Genomic DNA, 21,286 nt, shown 5'->3' with positions numbered 1-21,286 from the left:
CCCCGGCGATGACGGTGATCCTGAGCTCTCCATCCTGATAGGAGCAGACTACTATTGGCAAATAGTATCAGGAAGAGTGGAGAGACTCACAGAGACATTGGTTGCATTGGAGAGCACCTTTGGATGGTCTGTGCAGGGACCAGTGTCCATGTCAAGTGTCGCAGAGGCTGCCTGCATGTTCATACCACTTGATGAAGACACACTTGTCTCCAAGCAACTGAATGCATTCTGGGAAATTGAGTCTCTGGGTATCACAAGTGACAAAACACAGAACCCAGCAGAAGAAGAGGCTCTGCAGATGTTCGAAAGAACGACAACCTTCAAAAATGGACGATACCACGTGGAGTTGCCATGGAAACCAGAAAGAGCAGAACTCCAAGACAACTACAGAGTTGCCAAAAAGAGGTTTGAAGGTCTGAAGAGAAGACTAAAGAAAGATGTTACATTGTACAGCAGATACAATGAAGTAGTGGAGGACTACTTACAACAGAACATTGCAGAGGATGTGCCAAAGGACAACGCAAATGCAGACAATGTGAAATACTACTTACCTCACCACGCAGTTCTCCGAAAGGACAAGGTGACCACAAAATTGAGAGTGGTATTTGATGCGTCGTCCCATGAAGATGGCTATCCATCTCTCAATGACTGTTTACTCACAGGACCAAACCTAAATCCGGATATTCTCAGCGTCCTGATTAGGTTCAGAAAACATGAGATCGCCTTCATGGCAGACATAAAAAAGGCGTTTCTGCAGATATCCCTCGCCGAGAAAGACAGACGCAGTGAGGTTCCTGTGGCTCTCGGGCCCACCAAATGGAGAACAGGATGAAAGGCTGCGGATGCTGAGGATGACAAGAGTGGTGTTTGGAGCCTCCCCAAGTCCCTTCTTACTCGCCGCTACAATCAGAAAGCATCTGCAAAATTATGAAACCGAACAGCCACAAGTTGTAGAGACAATAAGAGAGTCACTCTATGTTGATGACTTTATTGCAAGCTCACGCACTGTGGAAGAGGCTTACTATGTAACAACCACCGCTAAGCAAATGCTGTCAACCGCAGGCATGGACCTCTGCAAGTGGATGACCAACTCTCCTGAGCTGAAGAGGAAATGGGAGGAGAGCACAACAGACCACAAACTGGCGCCAGAGACACACGGAGCGGTGCTGAAGGTGTTAGGCTTAGTGTGGAGACCAGAGACCGATGACTTCACCTTTGACCTCAGACCGCTAGTGAGCATTCTAAAGCAAAAGAAGAACACAAAGAGGAGCGTTCTACAGTCATCCGCACGTATCTATGACCCGCTTGGGTTCCGGACTCCCTTCACCATCAGAATCAAGTGCATGTTTCAAGAAATGTGGGAGAGAGGACTCTCCCGGGATGAGGAGCTACCACCCGATCTGACTCGAGAATGGCAACAGTGGTGTTTAGAACTACCCCAGCTACACCAACTCGCCATACCAAGGTGGTACCGAACAGACACGCAGTCAGAGAACAAGCATGCCCTGAAACTACATGTGTTCTGTGACGCCAGTGAAAGAGCTTACAGTGCTGTAGCCTACCTGCAAGGTGAAACTCAAGACGGAGAACCTACAATGAGCCTAGTCGCGTCCAAATCCAGGGTGGCCCCTCTCAAGAAAATGACACTGCCACGCCTAGAGCTCATGGGAGCTGTGATCGGAGCGAGACTAGCAAACAACTTGATGATGACTCTGAAAATGGAACCAATTCAGATAAGAATGTGGACAGATTCTATGATTACGCTGCATTGGATCTGCAGCTCTGCTCAGAAGTGGAAACAGTTTGTCGCAAATAGAGTGATCGAGATCCAGTCACTGACCAACCCAGAGTCATGGTCACACATCGCAGGAAAGATAAATCCAGCTGACCTCCCCACCAGAGGACAAACTGTTGAAAACTTGAAACATAGCCATCTATGGTGGAATGGTCCCAGCATTGTGACATCAGCCGATCAGTCAGAGGAGACTGATGATGATTATGTTCCAGAAAGGGCGAACACAGAACTCAAGTCGAGTCACCAAGTCACTGTACAGCTTGCTGCAAATGACGTAGACCTCACTGAACCAGTGCTGGAGCTAGCCAGATACAGCAAACTGAAAAGAGTCTTCAGAGTGACAGCCTGGATAAAGAGATTCATAGCAAATGCTCAAACAAAACCAAAGACAAGAGGAGAACTGACTGCTGACGAGCTCTTCGAGGCCGAAAGGTACTGGATCAAGATAACACAACAACAGAGTTTCAGTCAAGAGATCAAACAACTAAAGATAGGAAAGGGCCTCAGTGACTGTAAGATTCAAGAACTCAAGCCATTCCTGGATGAACATGAACTGCTCAGTGTGGGAGGAAGGCTGCAGCAGTCTGACTTCACATTCAGAGAGCAGCACCCATGGATCCTGCCCAGCAAGCATAAATATTCAGAAATGCTCATACAGTACTGTCATGAGAAGGTGATGCATCCAGGACTGAGAGACACCCTCGTACAAGTTAGGGAGAGATACTGGATCATGCGCGCAAGGCAGCTGGTCAAGAGTGTTGTGGCAAGATGCACAATCTGCAAAAGATTCAAGGCAAAGGCTGGAAGGCAGATCACTGCACCTTTACCAAAGGACAGAATAACTGAATCCCCACCATTCGAAGTCACAGGTGTGGATTTTGCAGGACCGCTTTATGTGAAAGCGGAGGATTCTGTAAAAAAGTCATACATCACGCTATTCACCTGTGCGGTAACCAGAGCCGTACACTTGGAGCTAGTCTCAGATCAGTCAACAGAGACATTCCTGTTAGCGCTGAAAAGATTCATTGCTAGAAGAGGATTATGCAAGGTAATCTACTCAGACAACGCAAGAACGTTCAAGAGAGCTGATCAGGACTTGAAAGAGCTGTGGAAAGCCATCAAAGACCCTGAACTGCTGCAGTTCTTCTCAGAAAGGGGAATCACTTGGAGATTCATCGCTGAGCCAGCAGCCTGGTGGGGCGGATTCTGGGAGAGGCTCGTCCGATCAGTAAAAACATGCCTGAAGAAAGTTCTTGGAAGAGCTTCACTCAACTTCGAAGAAATGTGCACAGTCCTGACAGAGGTTGAGGCTACAATAAACTCTAGGCCTCTGACCTTTGTGCATAATGAAGTGGATGAGCCACAGCCACTGACTCAAGCTCACTTCCTGGTGGGTAAACGACTGACCTCTCTACCACCCAAGCCATTCCCAGCTGAAACACAGCACCCAACTGCTAACAAGGCAGAGATCACACGAAGATGGAAGTACAGGCAGAGACTCACAACCAGCTTCTGGAATGCCTGGCGCAAAGATTACCTACTAGACTTGAAGTCAGCACACTGCTGTGACACACCGACACCCACCCCACTGAAAGTGGGTGACGTCGTACTCATTAGAGAAGATCACACACCCAGACAAACCTGGAAACTGGGAAGAATCAAAGAACTGTTTCCAGGCCGAGATGGTCTTGTTAGGTCGTGCTCAGTTCGCACTACATCAGGGACTTTGTTGAGGAGACCTATTCAGTTACTGTATTGTCTGGAGATTTAGATGACCAGAGTAGTTCATCGGGGGGAGAATGTTGTAACTTAATAGCTTAGTTATAAGATTAATGATTTAATCTGTTTATTGATTTAATGCATAGAAAGCTGCTAAAGGTTGTATTACTATTTACAGTTAAAAGGAGAGTTAGAAATCATTATAACTTGTTGTATTCTATCTGATTGATATTGATTTGAGATATGTTTTCTGTTCTATTGCCTAACAAAGGGTTAAGAAACTGAACTACCAGAATGCTTAGCGGCTAAAACAAGAGTTACGCGCGTTTTCCTTAGGATGAAAGTAGTGCCGCGTATACGAAAAATGACTCGCATACATGGAACTGTTGATTATATGTTTTGTTGGTGTTTGCTGAACGTGTAATGGTCGCTGCTGATTTCTCTACATAAAGAAGCCTTTGTTTTCATATCCGAGGTCCTGCTGTTTATTTTGGAGGTAGTTAATCTACAACCAGTGTTGCTCTGAGATCTCTCTTTCCAGTAGGTTTCCCGGGTGGGGTGAACTCTGGCACCAGAGCACAACCATGGACACGCTGGCTTAAGTTGTTGAGGTGGGACATCAAGCGTACATCAAAGCTTCGGAGGGTCGAGGCCCCCGCCACATCTAATGCATCCTTGGCCCGGCCCATGTTCTATCTTGATGCCCCCTCCAGCATGTACATCTGCATATGTACAGCATTGCACCGCCAGCCTAAGAAACAAAATACTCTGTTCAGTCAACCATTATTGTAAAGTGAATACATATGAATACCCGACAGAGGTAATTGTGTTATTTTGAATAATTACAACACATTCTCTGTCATAACAGAAAAGAACATTAAAAAAAGACAAACAATACAGTATGTTTTGATGCGAATGTACCTGGAACAAAAGCACACTGGTGTCGGTGAAAGCTCTCCAAGGAGGAAGACCCCCTACCACACCTAAGGATGTCCAGCTCTTTGCCGCCCTTCTGGAGTGTCCCCACCTTTGTGTACAGTGCAACACCTGCAGGGTACTGGAGGCACTCCAGGTGCTTCTGCTGCACTTCCCACACGTGGTGCATGCTGTCATTGCTCACCAGACGCAGCCCTGTGGTGTCTGTCAGCCCCCACACTGATTCCAGTAGCCCTGAAATCATGAACGTATCTCGTCCACTCCATGCATCCTCCTCCTGCAGTGTCTCTTCAGTTCCCCTGGGCTGATGGTGGCCATGAGCTGTTCCTCAGTGGGAGTATGTCCGCTGTGGCTGCTCTTCCACTCTGCTCTCTCGGCCTCCTTCAGGTGTTGCACATCCTCCTGGTCCTCCTGGTTCAAAAATGCAGGAGGAAAGCTTGGCACAAAAGGTGCCATAAAGAGGGTGGTGTTCTGTGGTGAAGGAGAACCCACACAGCGCAACGTTAAGGACACGTTTGCAAGCGTGGCGCTCGGTGAGATCCGGTTCGTCATCAGCGGGGTCGGCAGCAGTCAGAGCAAGAGCGAGAGCAGAAGCAGCCAAGGCACGTCTATGCTATGCTGAGGAGGAAGCTAATCTGAGGCTACAACAAGCTAAGTTGGAAGTGTCAATTGAAATGCTTAAACATAAAAGAGAGGCTGCAGCAGCCATTGCTGAAGCAGAGACACTTGAAGTTGCTGCTGATGTAAAAAGTGAGAGACATAGTTGTGACCTGAACATAGACTCTGTTCCTTTAGAAGCCTCACAACGCACAAAGCAGTATGTGCTTGATCAACATAAAGAAAGGGATTCAATATTCCAGTCATGTGATAACGGTGACACAAGCAAAGACAGCGCCGGTCAACAACAATGTGTCACCTCCACCACTAACGCCTGAAGCCAGTCCCTTCTATCATCAGTACAGTACTGCTTCACATCGTCTTGTCTCACAACTGCCTTACATCAGCGCACACGAGGACATCCAGGAGCCATTCAACGGGTCGCATGAAGACGGTCGTCTGCCTCACATCAAGTCCAGCGGTGAGCATGCCACTCCTGTGCCCCACTTCAGACCAAATCACAACACCCCGCCACCTCCTGCACGCCATGCCATACCACCAGACTCCAATGACGGCTTCTCACACATAAATGACTTTGTCAGATATCTAGCCCGCCACGAGCTTGTGGCTACGGGCTTGCTTCAATTCAATGACAAACCCCAAAGCTACAAAGCATGGAAACGTTCCTTTCTAAATGCCATCAGCGGCCTAAACCTGACACAGAGCGAGGAGATGGACTTATATGGTCTTGCATCATCACACATGAATACAATTGTATTAACAAATGTCCAAACAGACCAACATTATTTATTAATTTATATTGCAGATACTGCTCAAAACTACATAGTGTGAAGAACACAACTCTTTTCTTTGAGCGTCTTTTTTTATTTTTCAGCGTCTATTTCAGTCCCTTTTACTTTCACACTTTAAGTAATTTCTATAATCATATGATCTGAAACAATCCAAGAGACTTCTCATCTCAATTTAACAGGATTTATTAATACAAATGACATGATAAGTTAAAAACGGACACTCGGCCGAGTTCAATAAGTGCTAGCTCGCTTTGCCGTTTGTACCCTGTGCGGGGTCCCTGTGCTAGCTCGCTGTGCTAGCTTGCTGTGCTCGGAGGGATTTCAAGGTCCTATTAACCTAATGAAACTCCCCTTGATCTATGGAAGATATAGTGCTTGAACCTTGGCCTGGTTGCTTTAGCCGATATCTCCACTTTGGAGAGGAGTTGAGGGAAAACCCAGACATGAATCACATCAGCAGATCAAGCCGGGTCCAGTGACACCAGTCTCGACCCCCTCCTGTTTGGGCAGATCAAGCCGGGTCCAGTGACACCAGTCTCGACCCCCTCCTGTTTCGGTTTATTTTGAAAAGTCTGTGTGGCTTCTGGTCTTATCGATGATGGCAGTTGTAACCAGAATTCAACAGAAGCACGTGGCCATTGGTAAGCTGCAGCTAGCTGGGAAATAGCCTGCTAATGATGTGTAGTTTATAGATATAATGTGTTGATGTTTGCCGCACTGTTAGGCAGTCTTGAGAGAGTGTTATTTAGCGCTCGTGGCTAGCTCCAGTTAGCATAATAGTCTGACACTATTAGCATTCCAGGCTAGCGCTGAGCTAGGTCTTGCTAGCATTAAGCTTTTATTATTGTAAGCAATTTCATTAATATTATTTTAGGTAACCTGTTGTATGTGGTTTGATCATTTCAGATTTATGACCTGTGGTCACCTGTGGTCATTTTATAGTAAAATAAAACAAGACCGAGGATAAAAACACGAGTTATTGCTTCAGTGTGCTTCCTGTCAAGCCTTTTCAGAGGGCCGAATTCTAAAAACCCGAACACCGGGAGATCCCGATGGATTTCTAGTCCATCGCCTTAACCACTCGGCCACCTCAACCAGATACTGCTACCAGGGATACGGGGAGTGTCTTCACTTAACATCTACCTACCAATCACAACCCTTTCATTCTCCGTCAGTCTCCGCAAGGATACGGGGAGTTTCTCCGACGACGGAGAGGGCTCTCCGTGGCTTTCATATACGACCATGAATCAGCCTTTAGGCTTTTGAGCAATTAAATCTTATCACGTTGACGGCAGGATTTGAACCTGCGCGGGGAGACCCCAATGGATTTCTAGTCCATCGCCTTAACCACTCGGCCACGTCAACCAGATACTGCTATTTTTTCTGCGCACGAAAAAGGCACACCCTGTCAATACAATAACAGCAACACACACTGACTTGTGTGATCGCCACTCAACTGCTTGGACCAAAGTTAATTCCATGCTTGCATGTGTTTGTGTTGATGCTGTCCTCCTCAAAAACACACAAAGTTCTCCGTGGGGATGTCGGATACCCAATGCAATTCACTTGCCGATCAATAGGCATCGTTACGCAAAATGACCTAATCTCACAACGTCTAACGTGAATATCGTTGATTGTTTACCTTCCGGCTCCTTTCCACACAGTGAACAATGGCCAGGTGTCTCTGTTATGGCACTGGCGATGTGTAAAAAGTTGGAAGCTCGCCTTCATAATGTTAACAACTAGTTAACTTACCAATCACAACCCTTTCAGTGTCCGTCTCCTCAACGTATAGTGAAGAATTTTGGCCGACGCATGCAGGATACAGGGAGTTTCTCCGACGACGGAGAGGGCTCTCCGTGGCTTTCATATAAGACCATGAATCAGCCTTTAGGCTTTTGAGCAAATAAATCTTATCACGTTGACGGCAGGATTTGAACCTGCGCGGGGAGACCCCAATAGATTTCTAGTCCATCGCCTTAACCGCTTCACGTAAAATGGGGCAAAAGGGACTGCTACGGTGGGGGAAAGAAAGGAAAGGGAAGGGAAGAAGGGGGAAAAAAAGATTTCATAGGACTTCCACACCAATAAACTGATATTTTCAACACAAGTCTTTTCACTTTCAACCTTTCACAAAAGTTAGTTGCACAATAACAAATTCACAGGTAAATTTACCTTTTTTTTTATTCTTTCAGGAATACCATCAAACCACTTTAAAAAACTGTTTTTATACAAGAATAATGTTCTAGACAATACAAATAGTTATATACAATAATACAAGCTCTATACAATAAGGTATATACAATAATAAAAGTATTATATACATAGTTGCCGATTAATTGTTTGTCCATCGACAAATCGATCGTTTGAGTAGTCGTTGCAGCTTTATAAGCTTTACTGCTTTTCAAGAGTTTTTTTCCATTCTGCAATGGTCTGTCCGGATGCTGGACAGTACCACTTTCCCTTAATCTGGGTATGGCCAGTGCTTTTGTTTTTGCACTTACCACATGTTCCACACTGATAATGGTACCCCTCTTTGATGTGCCGCTTTTTTGGTGGCTCCCCTCTTGCCACACGCTCCTGGTCTTCAAGTGCTGCCCTTTGCAGTCTCCATTTTCGGTGCCGATTTAAGAGGACTGATGACTGATCAGATGACGATGCTGTTGCCAGTGCTGATACAGGAGTTGTTGGTAGCAGCTGCGAGGATTAGGCAAGAGATGGGGCTGGTTGAAGAAGACCCTGCGTGTACGAGGATGAGGCAGGAGATGGGGCTGCTGGCATATGGTACGGCCATGAGGCAGGAGATGGGGCTGGTGGAAGAAGATCCTGCGTGTAAGAGGATGAGGCAAGAGGTGGGGCTGGTGGAAGAAGACCCTGCGTGTACGAGGATGAGGCAAGAGATGGGGCTGGTGGAAGAAGAACCTGCGTGTACGAGGATGAGGTAGGAGATGGGGCTGCTGGCATATGGTACGGCCATGAGGCAGGAGATGGGGCTGGTGGATGATGAGCCTGCGCATACAAGGATGAGGCAGGAGAACCAGGCCATGCATTGTACCACTCAGGAGGACAATGCTGTGCTGAGCCAGTTCGGACACTGTGGCGCCGGCGTATCACTGCCTCGCCCTCACGATTTTCAGGCTCCGGGAATTCCATGATGACATGTCGATGTTCCACAGGGGCAGAAGGGAGCTCTCTGGGTTTTGGCAGAAAATCTTTTGCTGCAGAGACCTTCTGGGGAAGCTGTACTCCTTGGAGCAATGAGTCCCGACCTGTCCTTTTCTGCCTCTCATGCAGCCTGGGAAAAATATGTTAAAATGTTTTAATTTCATACAAGCACAAATGCAAAAGGTTTTAGTTGATCAAAGTCATTTTATGTTATGTTAAAATTATAAAAGTATATGTATACATTTCTCCGATGCAGCTGTTAAAAGTGAATGTAGCAAGCCAAAAATGTATCTTACCAAGAAGACACTGTGGTGTTGTTTATAGTAACCAGGACCAAGTTGGTCTTGTCCTGTATCACCAGGCTGTCTTCGAGCAGCTGTTTTATGTGGCAGTATGTCTTCACCATTGACTGCGCAACTGGCAAGGTTTTCCCCTTGCAGTCTTTTGGCCTGTTCCTTGCCAGCTCGTACTCCTTCCAGAGCCTCAGGGAAACGCATTCCGATACCCTGTTTTTATCAGGTCTCTGGGCAGCCTGGCCATGGGTCATGAATAGTCTGAAGGAAAAAGACAATGTGATCAATATTATACAAACACACAGTTCCAGTTATTGAGGCATTTTATGAATCACGATACACAGTATAATGCCACTTCACGATTTGACAGTTCGCCTGTCTGAATCTGTTACTAAAGAGTCTAAAATGCTGTGAGGACATACAGAACAACATAACTTTGCTTGTGTGACATTGCTCAAGTGTAACATGAAATTACAATTATAATACATGTGAATTATGTAATGTGTGCATCCACTATAGGTCAGTTCACCTTTCAGCAGCTTGCTGACCAGGTGCAGAGCCACTGCGTTTCCTTGACGCTCTCCACGGCCCAGGCAATTCTTCTTGCTTTTCAGGCTGTATTTGGAGGGAGCCTTGTCCATGGCAGACATAATACCATACAACCGCACAATCTCAGCTGTCTCTGCGGTTGACAGCGCAGTGATTGTGCGGTTGAGGTCAACTCGGTACTCTGCCAATGAATCAATCGCCTCCCATCCAGGAACACCTCTTATGTCACATCGGCTCAGTCTTCTTAAGCTCAGACCTTTTCGCTTCCTTCAGATGACCAATGTCATCCTGATCCCACTCGAAAATGCAGCTGGACAACTTGGAGCAGAAAGTGCCATAGAGAGGACGGTGTTCTGTTGTGAGACCAGTGGTGAAGCGCCGCATGAAATGGAAAATGTCTAGTTTCACTTTGGTCTTCCACGGACGAAACCACACAAGAACCGGGGGTGCACCTGTACAAATGAACAACAAGGTCTGAATTAATGCATATAGTTATAATTCCAATTCCATTATGACTGAAAGCTTACAGGCAGCAGTTGGTACTGGCTGACCGACAGACAAAGCATCTAGGCTGGTTTTTGCAGTGAGTGACCGATGACACTCCAAGGAGTGGCAAGTATGGTGGCAACCTATCATATAGAATAAAGTACCTCATTCCAACAACTTGAATGTTGGTTTTATTTGGGTATCAGAAAAAATAATAAGACTTTATTTACCCTGATGGAAATTGCTGTGCAGTGGTTGCAATACAAAGTGGGAAGAGTGCAAATATATCAAGAGACTTTCTGTATCCCCAGGGAAATGAAGGTGCAACAGTTCAATACAAAGAAGGAAGGAGAAATATACACTGAATATAATTAAATATAAACTAGAATAACTAAGTACAAACTAAGTATAACTAAATGTATCAACAGTAAGAGCTGTATTACAAATATGAAATAGTTTACAGTAACTACTACGCATAGTGCAATTGGCAGTACAGTAATAAAATAACTAATAAATAACTAAGTTTTGTTCCTGTAATAAATAATACATTACTACACAAACATTCTGAAGGCCACATACCTGTCTCGCTGCAGCAATCTCGGTCAACATAAATGACATCTGGCTCTGGCTCACCACCGTCCTGGTAGCGTTTGACGATGCCTTGACACAAGTCCTCTAGACCAGCTCCCTCACCAGTGGTTAGGACACAGTTCAGTACCTCACCACATTTGTTACTGACGTTTGTCATCCATGTAGCTGTGTCTGCAATGCCACCAGCGATTTCCTTTGTGATCTATATAAATAACAACAAACATCAGTATAACAACATAATCAAGTATAATCCATGACCAGCAATGAAAACAGAGATTTGAAAAAAGTTTACAAAGATGTTCCTGCACCTTTTTTGTGGAGTCAAGCTTTAAGATCCTGCCATATGTCGAAGTGATGACACCTTTCATCTCATCCAGATGACCCAGGATCTCGTTGCCATGGACCGTCTCAAACCACTGTGCGAGAGGTAGGGGGCAAAAAGGTGTTGGCCGCTGATAGACTGATTCCTCACATTGGGTCATGGTACTCCTCCTTTTGTGGAGCTCACAGTCAGACAGGTATTCAATGGAGCGCCTTGCCCACTCCTCGCTGCGAACTTCCTCCATTGCTTGTTGCAGGTAACTGGAGCTGTTTCCTGCAGTTCGTGGTTTGAGCATGGTCACACACTTCCTGTCCAGAGCCAGCTGTGTGGTGAGAACAGCAGGGAACCTGTTTCTGTGGGCAGGATCCAACTGACTCAACAAATCTGTACTCCAAGGACAGACAGGGATCATGCACTTACTGCACCGAGGATAGTCCCCACCAACCAAGTAGTACTTGGAGTCAAGGTCGATGACTTCCCGTACCTTCGGGTAGATCCCGGAGTGGTGCCTCTTGTTGCTGCACTGAGGGCACTTCAGCGGAATACCCCACATCCGCATCGGTGCCCACAGAAACATCCGCCGCCTGAAGTAGGTCATGGGATCAGGTGGAGCAGTTGTCTGCTTTGGCGGATTGGGTGGATGGAACCAGTTTTGGGAAAACTGTTGCTTAAGCTGTCCAGTGTGGTCGTGAAGACACTGGGCAATCCACTCCCGGTCGGCTGGCTTGATGACCCGCATGAATTGTTTGGGGAGAAAACTGAGCCAATTTACCTCAGACAGTCTCAGGTGGACAACATATGGAGATGTGGGAGGAAGAGGAGGAGGAGGTGGTTTTGGTTGCCGTGGTGGATGAAGTTGTCGTGGTGGAGGAGGTTGTTGTGGTGGTGGTGGTGGTGGAGGGGTTTGTCGTGGTGGATCCCCACTCATTCTGCTGGTGCCTGAAAGATGGCATTCTTCAATATGGTGGAACAGCTCAACTGCACCCTTGGTTTTTTTTTCCACACTGCTCACAACATTCGTCTACATGAAAGTCAGACAAATGTTCAGAAAACTGTTCAACAAAAATGTCCTTGCTACAAAGAGAGCACTTTATCTGCCCTGTCTGACTGCTTGACATGCTCTGAGCTGGTGGACTCCCTGCAGTTGAGCTGCTCTGTGTGGCGGGGACTGTCTGCATCCTCCCTGCACTTGAGCTGCTCTGTGTGGCGGGGACTGTCTGCATCCTCCCTGCACTTGAGCTGCTCTGTGTGGCGGGGACTGTCTGCATCCTCCCTGCACTTGAGCTGCTCTGTGTGGCGGGTCTGACGGTGGCATCCCTGCACTTGAGCTGCTCTGTGCCTCTGTTTGCAGACTCTGTGAAGAACCTGCCAGCTCAGGCGACTGAAAAAAAATAGTTTACTTTTTCATTAGGTCTGAAATACGTTTTTAACATTGTTGTTAACAATTGCAAAGCAATCCAATCACAGCTAATGGGGAAATAATGCATTTCCCTGCACAGATATTTATGCCGATTGGAGAATCTAATACACCATGGCTCATGGCAAGCAACACCAGCACAGGTTTAACTAAATTATCTAAATTAAATATAATCATTACTCACCTTATGATATCCACATTTGCAGAGGATTCTTTTGCCGAAGATGTCATACTCACGGACTTGAAAGTTATATATAGGAGTCAATGGACAGGCGTTAATGCGCTGCATGACAGCCTTCCATTTCCTGGACCCCGGTTTCTTACCTGTGGTAAACCGGTACTTTCCCTGGGCATACTGGTACAGGATACCTGTCCAATATGCGTCAGGTTTACCCGTCTTTGTCATTTCTGCAAATATCAAATATCAGGGTAAATGTCAGACCACTCAGTGAAAGAAGATAAATATACATACAAAAGATATATATAAACGGACACAGTGTTAAGATGTAAAATACTCTATTTACTGATGCACTTTCATGAGGTTTTTGGACTCACAAGAGACACATGTTACTATTACTAACGTTATGTAGCGTTAGCTAACGTTGACAGCGGGACAAGACAAGCGGACAACTATGGTGGCAATGTCAATATCATTTTCAAGCCTGGCGTGCAAATAAATACTATTTTGAAAATTCCTAAATAATAAAGTTAATAATAGTTTCTTCTCTTTCTGCCACTGTCCGAGTAGGCGGGACAGTTGTCTTCGTCCCTGTCACGTGACAGGTCACTGTTTTTTTCATTGGTCTGTTAGGACTGTTTGGACTTGGGTCGGTAAAGTGTTAAGAATTGGTAGGACTTGCTCGCATTTGTTAGGAGTTGTAAGGAATTGAGTTAGCAGGCCAAACACGACATTCCACGACAAAAAATGGGGCAAAAGGGACTGCTACGGTGGGGGAAAGAAAGGAAAGAGAAGGGAAGAAGGGGGAAAAAGAAAAAAAGATTTCATAGGACTTCCACACCAATAACTGATATTTTCAACACAAGTCTTTTCACTTTCAACCTTTCACAAAAGTTAGTTGCACGATAACAAATTCACAGGTAAATTTACCTTTTTTTTATTCTTTCAGGAATACCATCAAACCACTTTAAAAAACTGTTTTTATACAAAAATAATGTTCTAGACATTACAAATAGTTATATACAATAATAAAAGCTCTATACAATAAGGTACATACAATAATAACAGTATTATATACATAGTTGCCGATTAATTGTTTGTCCATCGACAAATCGATCGTTTGAGTAGTCGTTGCAGCTTCATAAGCTTTACTGCTTTTCGAGAGTTTTTTTCCATTCTGCAATGGTCTGTCCGGATGCTGGACAGTACCACTTTCCCTTAATCTGGGTATGGCCAGTGCTTTTGTTTTTGCACTTACCACATGTTCCACACTGATAATGGTACCCCTCTTTGATGTGCCGCTTTTTTGGTGGCTCCCCTCTTGCCACACGCTCCTGGTCTTCAAGTGCTGCCCTTTGCAGTCTCCATTTTCGGTGCCAATTTAAGAGGGCTGATGACTGATCAGATGACGATGCTGTTGCCAGTGGTGATACAGGAGTTGTTGGTAGCAGCTGCGAGGATGAGGCAAGAGATGGGGCTGGTGGAAGAAGACCCTGCGTGTACGAGGATGAGGCAAGAGGTGGGTCTGGTGGAAGAGACCCTGCGTGTACGAGGATGAGGCAGGAGATGGGGCTGCTGGCATATGGTACGGCCATGAGGCAGGAGATGGGTCTGGTGGAAGAAGACCCTGCGTGTACGAGGATGAGGCAGGAGATGGGGCTGCTGGCATATGGTACGGCCATGAGGCAGGAGATGGGGCTGGTGGATGATGAGCCTGCGCATACAAGGATGAGGCAGGAGAACCAGGCCATGCATTGTACCACTCAGGAGGACAATGCTGTGCTGAGCCAGTTCGGACACTGTGGCGCCGGCGTATCACTGCCTCGCCCTCACGATTTTCAGGCTCCGGGAATTCCATGATGACATGTCGATGTTCCACAGGGGCAGAAGGGAGCTCTCTGGGTTTTGGCAGAAAATTCAGATGAATGGAGAAGTTTGCACTGGAAAGAAAACTTCATTTGTTGAATGTGTTGGACTAAAAAGGAGTAGTCACAAGGAGAATGGCGTCTCCTGGAGCATCTTACCAGTTGGTCTCCCAGGAGGATTGAACTGTGGTAGCAGTGCACTACGGAGGACTCGGTTGCTGAGGACGTTTAAGCTCGACATCAGTCGCACATCGTACATCCTCGTGTGTGACGCACCACTCACATCCACAGCTGCACGTGCTCGGTTGAGATTCCACCTGGACCCACCCTCAAGCATGTACATCTGGGTGTGCATCGCATTAGATCTCCATCCTTGAAAAAACAAAATGTTTATAATTATTGAAATATTAGTTGCACTTATTAAGCGATGATACACTTCCCCCACATGTGTGCAATCTTCTCTCAGAAACTTGAGAATTGTTCTTATGACTATAATTCAACAGCAGACATGTAAAAGACATACAATGTCCATTTCCTGGGATAAAGATGCACTGGTGGCGATGGAAGCTTTCCACCGAAGACGACCCTCTGCCACACCTCAACACATCCAAGACCTTGTTACCCTTGACTAACCCTGAGAGTTTTGTATACAGCTCGAGTCCTGGGGGATCCTGAATGCATGGCAAGTGCTTCTGTTGCACCTCCCACACACGTGCCATCAAGGGTAAACCTGAGGTGTCCGTTAAATCCCACATGGAGTTCAAAAGGCCTTGGATTAGGCTGCGGCTCTCCTCTACCCCATGAGTTCTGGCCATAACTTGAGCTTCTGAAGGAGCATGACCAGCATGCTTCTTCTTAAGCTCAGACCTTTCATCTTCCTTCAGATGACCAATGTCATCCTGGTCCCACTCGAAAATGCAGCTGGACAACTTGGAGCAGAAAGTGCCATAGAGAGGATGGTGTTCTGTTGTGAGACCAGTGGTGAAGCGCCGCATGAAATGGAAAATGTCTAGTTTCACTTTGGTCTTCCACGGACGAAACCACACAAGAACCGGGGGTGCACCTGTACAAATGAACAACAAGGTCTAAATGAATGCATATAGTTGTAATTTCAATTTCATTATGACTGAAAGCTTACAGGCAGCTGTTGGTACTGGCTTTTTTATGGAGTCAAGCTTTAAGATCCTGCCATATGTCGAAGTGATGACACCTTTCATCTCATTTAGTTGACCTAGGATCTCCTTGCCATGGACCGTCTCAAACCACTGTGTGAGAAGTAGGGGGCAAAAGGGTGGTGGCCGCTGATAGACTGATTCCTCACATTGGGTCATGGTACTCCTCCTTTTGTGAAGCTCTCAGTCAGACAGGTATTCAATGGAGCGCCTTGCCCACTCCTCGCTGTGAACTTACTCCATTGCTTGTTGCAGGTAACTGGAGCTGTTTCCTGCAGTTCGTGGTTTGAGCATGGTCACACACTTCCTGTCCAGAGCCAGCTGTGTGGTGAGAACAGCAGGGAACCTGTTTCTGTGGCAGGATCCAACTGACTCAACAAATCTGTACTCCAAGGACAGACAGGGATCATGCACTTACTGCACCGAGGATAGTCCCCACCAACCAAGTAGTACCTGGAGTCAAGGTCGACGACTTCCCGTACCTGCGGGTAGATCCCAGAGTGGTGCATCTTGTTGCTGCACTGAGGGCACTTCAGCGGAATACCCCACATCGGTGCCCACAGAAACATCCGCCGCCTGAAGTAGGTCATGGGATCAGGTGGAGCAGTTGTCGGCTTTGGCGGATTGGGTGGATGGAACCAGTTTTGGGAAAACTGTTGCTTAAGCTGTCCACTGTGGTTGTAAAGACACTGGGCAATCCACTCCCGGTCGGCTGGCTTGATGACCCGCATGAATTGTTTGGGGAGAAAACTGAGCCAATTTACCTCCGACAGCCTCAGGTGGACAACATATGGAGATGTGGGAGGAAGAGGAGGAGGAGGTGGTTTTGGTGGTGGTGGTGGTGGTGGTGGTGGAGGGGTTTGTCGTGGTGGATCCCCACTCATTCTGCTGGTGCCTGAAAGATGGCATTCTTCAATATGGTGGAACAGCTCAACTGCACCCTTGGTTTTTTTTCCAGACTGCTCACAACATTCCTCTACATGAAAGTCAGACAAATGTTCAGAAAACTGTTCAACAAAAATGTCCTTGCTACAAAGAGAGCACTTTATCTGCCCTGTCTGACTGCATCCTCCCTGCACTTGAACTGCTCTGTGTGCCTGGGTCTGACGGTGGCATCCCTGCACTTGAGCTGCTCTGTGCCTCTGTTTGCAGACTCTGTGAAGAACCTGCCAGCTCAGGTGACTGAAAAAAAATAGTTTACTTTTTCATTAGGTCTGAAAATACATTTTTAACGTTGTTGTTAACAATTGCAAAGCAATCCAAGCACAACTAATGGGGAAATAATGCATTTTCCTGCACAGATATTTATGCCGATTGGAGAATCTAATACACCATGGCTCATGGCAAGTAACAACAGCACAGGTTTAACTAAATTATCTAAATTAAATATAATCATTACTCACCTTATGATATCCACATTTGCAGAGGATTCTTTTGCCGAAGATGTCATACTCACGGACTTGAAAGTTATATATAGGAGTCAATGGACAGGCGTTAATGCTCTGCATGACAGCCTTCCATTTCCTGGACCCCGGTTTCTTACCTGTGGTAAACCGGTACTTTCCCTGGGCATACTGGTACAGGATACCTGTCCAATATGCGTCAGGTTTACCTGTCTTTGTCATTTCTGCAAATATCAAATATCAGGGTAAATGTCAGACCACTCAGTGAAAGAAGATAAATATACATACAAAAGATATACAGTGGTATGCAAAAGTTTGGGCACCCCTTAGGAAAACCACTGCATCAGTTTGTCACTTGCTGAGCTTTTGAAGCAGCAACTTCATTTTAACATATGTTATACCTTATGGTAACAGAAACATCTCAGTAGTGAAATAACTTTTATTGGTCAAACAGAAACATGTTTATGTGCATTCAAACAAAAATAGGCATGTGCATAAATTTGGGCACCCCTAAGAAATAATTCCATTAATATTTAGTATTGCCTCCTTTTGCTGCAATAACGGCCTGTAGACGCCTCCTGTAGCCACAGACAAGTCCCTTAAGCCTGGCAGGTGGTATTTTGGCCCATTCTTCCACACAAAACGTCTCCAGTTCAGTCAGGTTTCTTGGCCTCCGTGCATGGACAGCCTTCTTCAAATAAATCCATACATTTTCAATGATGTTAAGGTCTGGGGACTGGGATGGCCATTCCAGAACATTGTACCTGTGCTTCTGCATGAATTCCTTGGTGGATTTTGATCGGTGCTTAGGATCATTGTCCTGCTGAAAAATCCAACCCCGGCGTAGCTTCAACTTTGTGACTGACTCTAGAACATTCTTGTCAAGAATCTCCTGGTACTGTAAGGAATTCATGTGGCCCTCAACTTTAACAAGTTTTCCAGTACCTGTGCTAGCCACACAGCCCCATAACATGATAGATCCTCCACCAAATTTTACAGTGGGCAACAAGTTCTTTTCATTGAATGCAGTGTGTTTTTTTCGCCATGCATACCTGTTCATGTTATGACCAAATAACTCAATCTTGGTCTCATCTGACCACAGTATTTTGTTCCAAAATGCTTCTGGCTTGTCCAGATGTGCTTTTGCATACCTCATGCGACTCTTCTTGTGATTAACACTCAGGAAAGGCTTTTTGCACATCACCCTTCCAATGAGCTCTTCCTGGTGCAAAGTACGCTGGATTGTGGAACGGTGAACAACTACACCATCAGCAGCCAGATGTTGTTGTAGTTCTCTGGAGGTGGTCTGTGGCTTCTCTGTGACCATTTTCACCATCCTTCGCCTGTGCCTTTCCCCTATTTTTGTCGGCCTACCACATCTTTCCTTCACACGGACTGTTCCTGTGGCCTTCCATTTCACAACTACGTTTCTGACTGTGGAGACAGACAGTTTAAACCTGTCAGATAATTTTTTGTACCCTTCTCCTAATTTATAATGTTGGATTATTTTAGCTTTCAGGTCAGTGGAGAGTTGTTTTGAGGTCCCCATCTTGCCACTCCCTAAGAAAGAACCTAGGCCAGGCACAGCCAGCTATTACCTATGTTAAATAGCCTTTTTCATGATTGGTTCCACCTGTCTTTGTAATTGAAGGTGTAATGAGCTAATCAAAGCAATTTTGTGCAGCAACCTGTCAGCTATAAATCCGTACAGGTGTTGAAATGAATGCTATTTATAAGGGTGCCCAAACTTTTGCACATCCCATTTTTTGCATTTTATTTTATTATAATAAAACTATGTAATGCTACCCTAAGAATTTTGGTCTGGAAAACACTAAAACGTCTACATCTTTGTAGGAAAACAAATGTTGTTGCTGTGATCTTCTATTATAAAGGAAAAGCAAATTGTCATGAAATCTCAGAGGGGTGCCCAAACTTTTGCATACCACTGTATATAAACAGACACAGTGTTAAGATGTAAAATACTCAATTTACTGATGCACTTTCATGAGGTTTTTGGACTCACAAGAGACACATGTTACTATTACTAACGTTATGTAGCGTTAGCTAACGTTGACAGCGGGACAAGACAAGCGGACAACTATGGTGGCAATGTCAATATCATTTTCAAGCCTGGCGTGCAAATAAATACTATTTTGAAAATGCCTAAATAATAAAGTTAATAATAGTTTCCTCGTAAATACCGCTTTCGTTGTGTTTCTTCTCTTTCTGCCACTGTCCGAGTAGGCGGGACAGTTGTCTTTGTCCCCTGTCACGTGACATGTCACTGCTCTTTTCATTGGTCTGTTAGGACTGTTTGGACTTGGGTCGGTAAAGTGTTAGGAATTGGTAGGACTTGCTCGCATTTGTTAGGACTTGTTAGGAGTTGTTAGGAATTGAGTTAGCAGGCCAAACACGACATTCCATCAAAAATGGAATACCATCAAAAAGGGGCAAAAGGGACTGCTACGGTGGGGGAAAGAAAGGAAAGAGAAGGGAAGAAGGGGGAAAAGAAAAAAAGAGATTTCATAGGACTTCCACACCAATAAACTGATATTTTCAACACAAGTCTTTTCACTTTCAACCTTTCACAAAAGTTAGTTGCACGATAACAAATTCACAGGTAAATTTACCTTTTTTTTATTCTTTCAGGAATACCATCAAACCGCTTTAAAAAACTGTTTTTATACAAAAATAATGTTCTAGACATTACAAATAGTTATATACAATAATACAAGCTCTATACAATAAGGTACATACAATAATAACAGTATTATATACATAGTTGGCGATTAATTGTTTGTCCATCGACAAATCGATCGTTTGAGTAGTCGTTGCAGCTTTATAAGCTTTACTGCTTTTCAAGAGTTTTTTTCCATTCTGCAATGGTCTGTCCGGATGCTGGACAGTACCACTTTCCCTTAATCTGGGTATGGCCAGTGCTTTTGTTTTTGCACTTATCACATGTTCCACACTGATAATGGTACCCCTCTTTGATGTGCCGCTTTTTTGGTGGCTCCCTTCTTGCCACACGCGCCTGGTCTTCAAGTGCTGCCCTTTGCAGTCTCCATTTTCGGTGCCGATTTAAGAGGGCTGATGCCTGATCAGATGACGATGCTGTTGCCAGTGCTGATACAGGAGTTGTTGGTAGCAGCTGCGAGGATGAGGCAAGAGATGGGGCTGGTGGAAGAAGACCCTGCGTGTACGAGGATGAGGCAAGAGGTGGGTCTGGTGGAAGAAGACCCTGCGTGTACGAGGATGAGGCAGGAGATGGGGCTGCTGGCATATGGTACGGCCATGAGGCAGGAGATGGGTCTGGTGGAAGAAGACCCTGCGTGTACGAGGATGAGGCAGGAGATGGGGCTGCTGGCATATGGTACGGCCATGAGGCAGGAGATGGGGCTGGTGGATGATGAGCCTGCGCATACAAGGATGAGGCAGGAGAACCAGGCCATGCATTGTACCACTCAGGAGGACAATGCTGTGCTGAGCCAGTTCGGACACTGTGGCGCCGGCGTATCACTGCCTCGCCCTCATGATTTTCAGGCTCCGGGAATTCCATGATGACATGTCCATGTTCCACAGGGGCAGAAGGGAGCTCTCTGGGTTTTGGCAGAAAATTCAGATGAATGGAGAAGTTTGCACTGGAAAGAAAACTTCATTTGTTGAATGTGTTAGACTAAAAAGGAGTAGTCACAAGGAGAATGGCGTCTCCTGGAGCATCTTACCAGTTGGTCTCCCAGGAGGGTTGAACTGTGGTAGCAGTGCACTACCGAGGACTCGGTTGCTGCGGACGTTTAAGCTCGACATCAGTCGGACATCGTACATCCTCGTGTGTAACGCACCACTCACATCCAAGCATGTACATCTGGGTGTGCATCGCATTAGATCTCCATCCTTGAAAAAACCAAATGTTTATAATTATTGAAATATTAGTTGCACTTATTAACCCTTTGTTGACTGCCCCGAACATTCCATTTTTTCCACAC

At 45.6% G+C, this 21,286-nt stretch overlaps 1 long non-coding RNA gene and 1 other non-coding gene across 2 annotated transcripts; both read right to left on the bottom strand.

Annotated features, from left to right (window-relative positions):
* Positions 1–7,142: 7,142 nt before the first annotated feature.
* trnas-aga (transfer RNA serine (anticodon AGA)) lies at positions 7,143–7,224 on the bottom strand. Its single transcript has one exon. It is a non-coding gene; the product is annotated as a tRNA-Ser (tRNA).
* A 1,408-nt stretch (positions 7,225–8,632) lies between these two features.
* Positions 8,633–9,975, bottom strand: LOC134883762 (uncharacterized). The gene is made up of 3 exons (XR_010168327.1): positions 9,847–9,975; positions 9,321–9,578; positions 8,633–9,154 (listed from the first exon to the last, which is right to left on the bottom strand). It is a non-coding gene; the product is annotated as an uncharacterized LOC134883762 (long non-coding RNA).
* Between the last annotated feature and the right edge of the window lie 11,311 nt (positions 9,976–21,286).

Source organism: Eleginops maclovinus, chromosome 21, assembly GCF_036324505.1.
Source record: "Eleginops maclovinus isolate JMC-PN-2008 ecotype Puerto Natales chromosome 21, JC_Emac_rtc_rv5, whole genome shotgun sequence".
Classification (NCBI taxonomy): domain Eukaryota; kingdom Metazoa; phylum Chordata; class Actinopteri; order Perciformes; family Eleginopidae; genus Eleginops; species Eleginops maclovinus.
The sequence above is the reverse complement of the archived record's forward strand: the minus strand, read 5'-3'. Positions and strand labels throughout refer to the sequence as shown.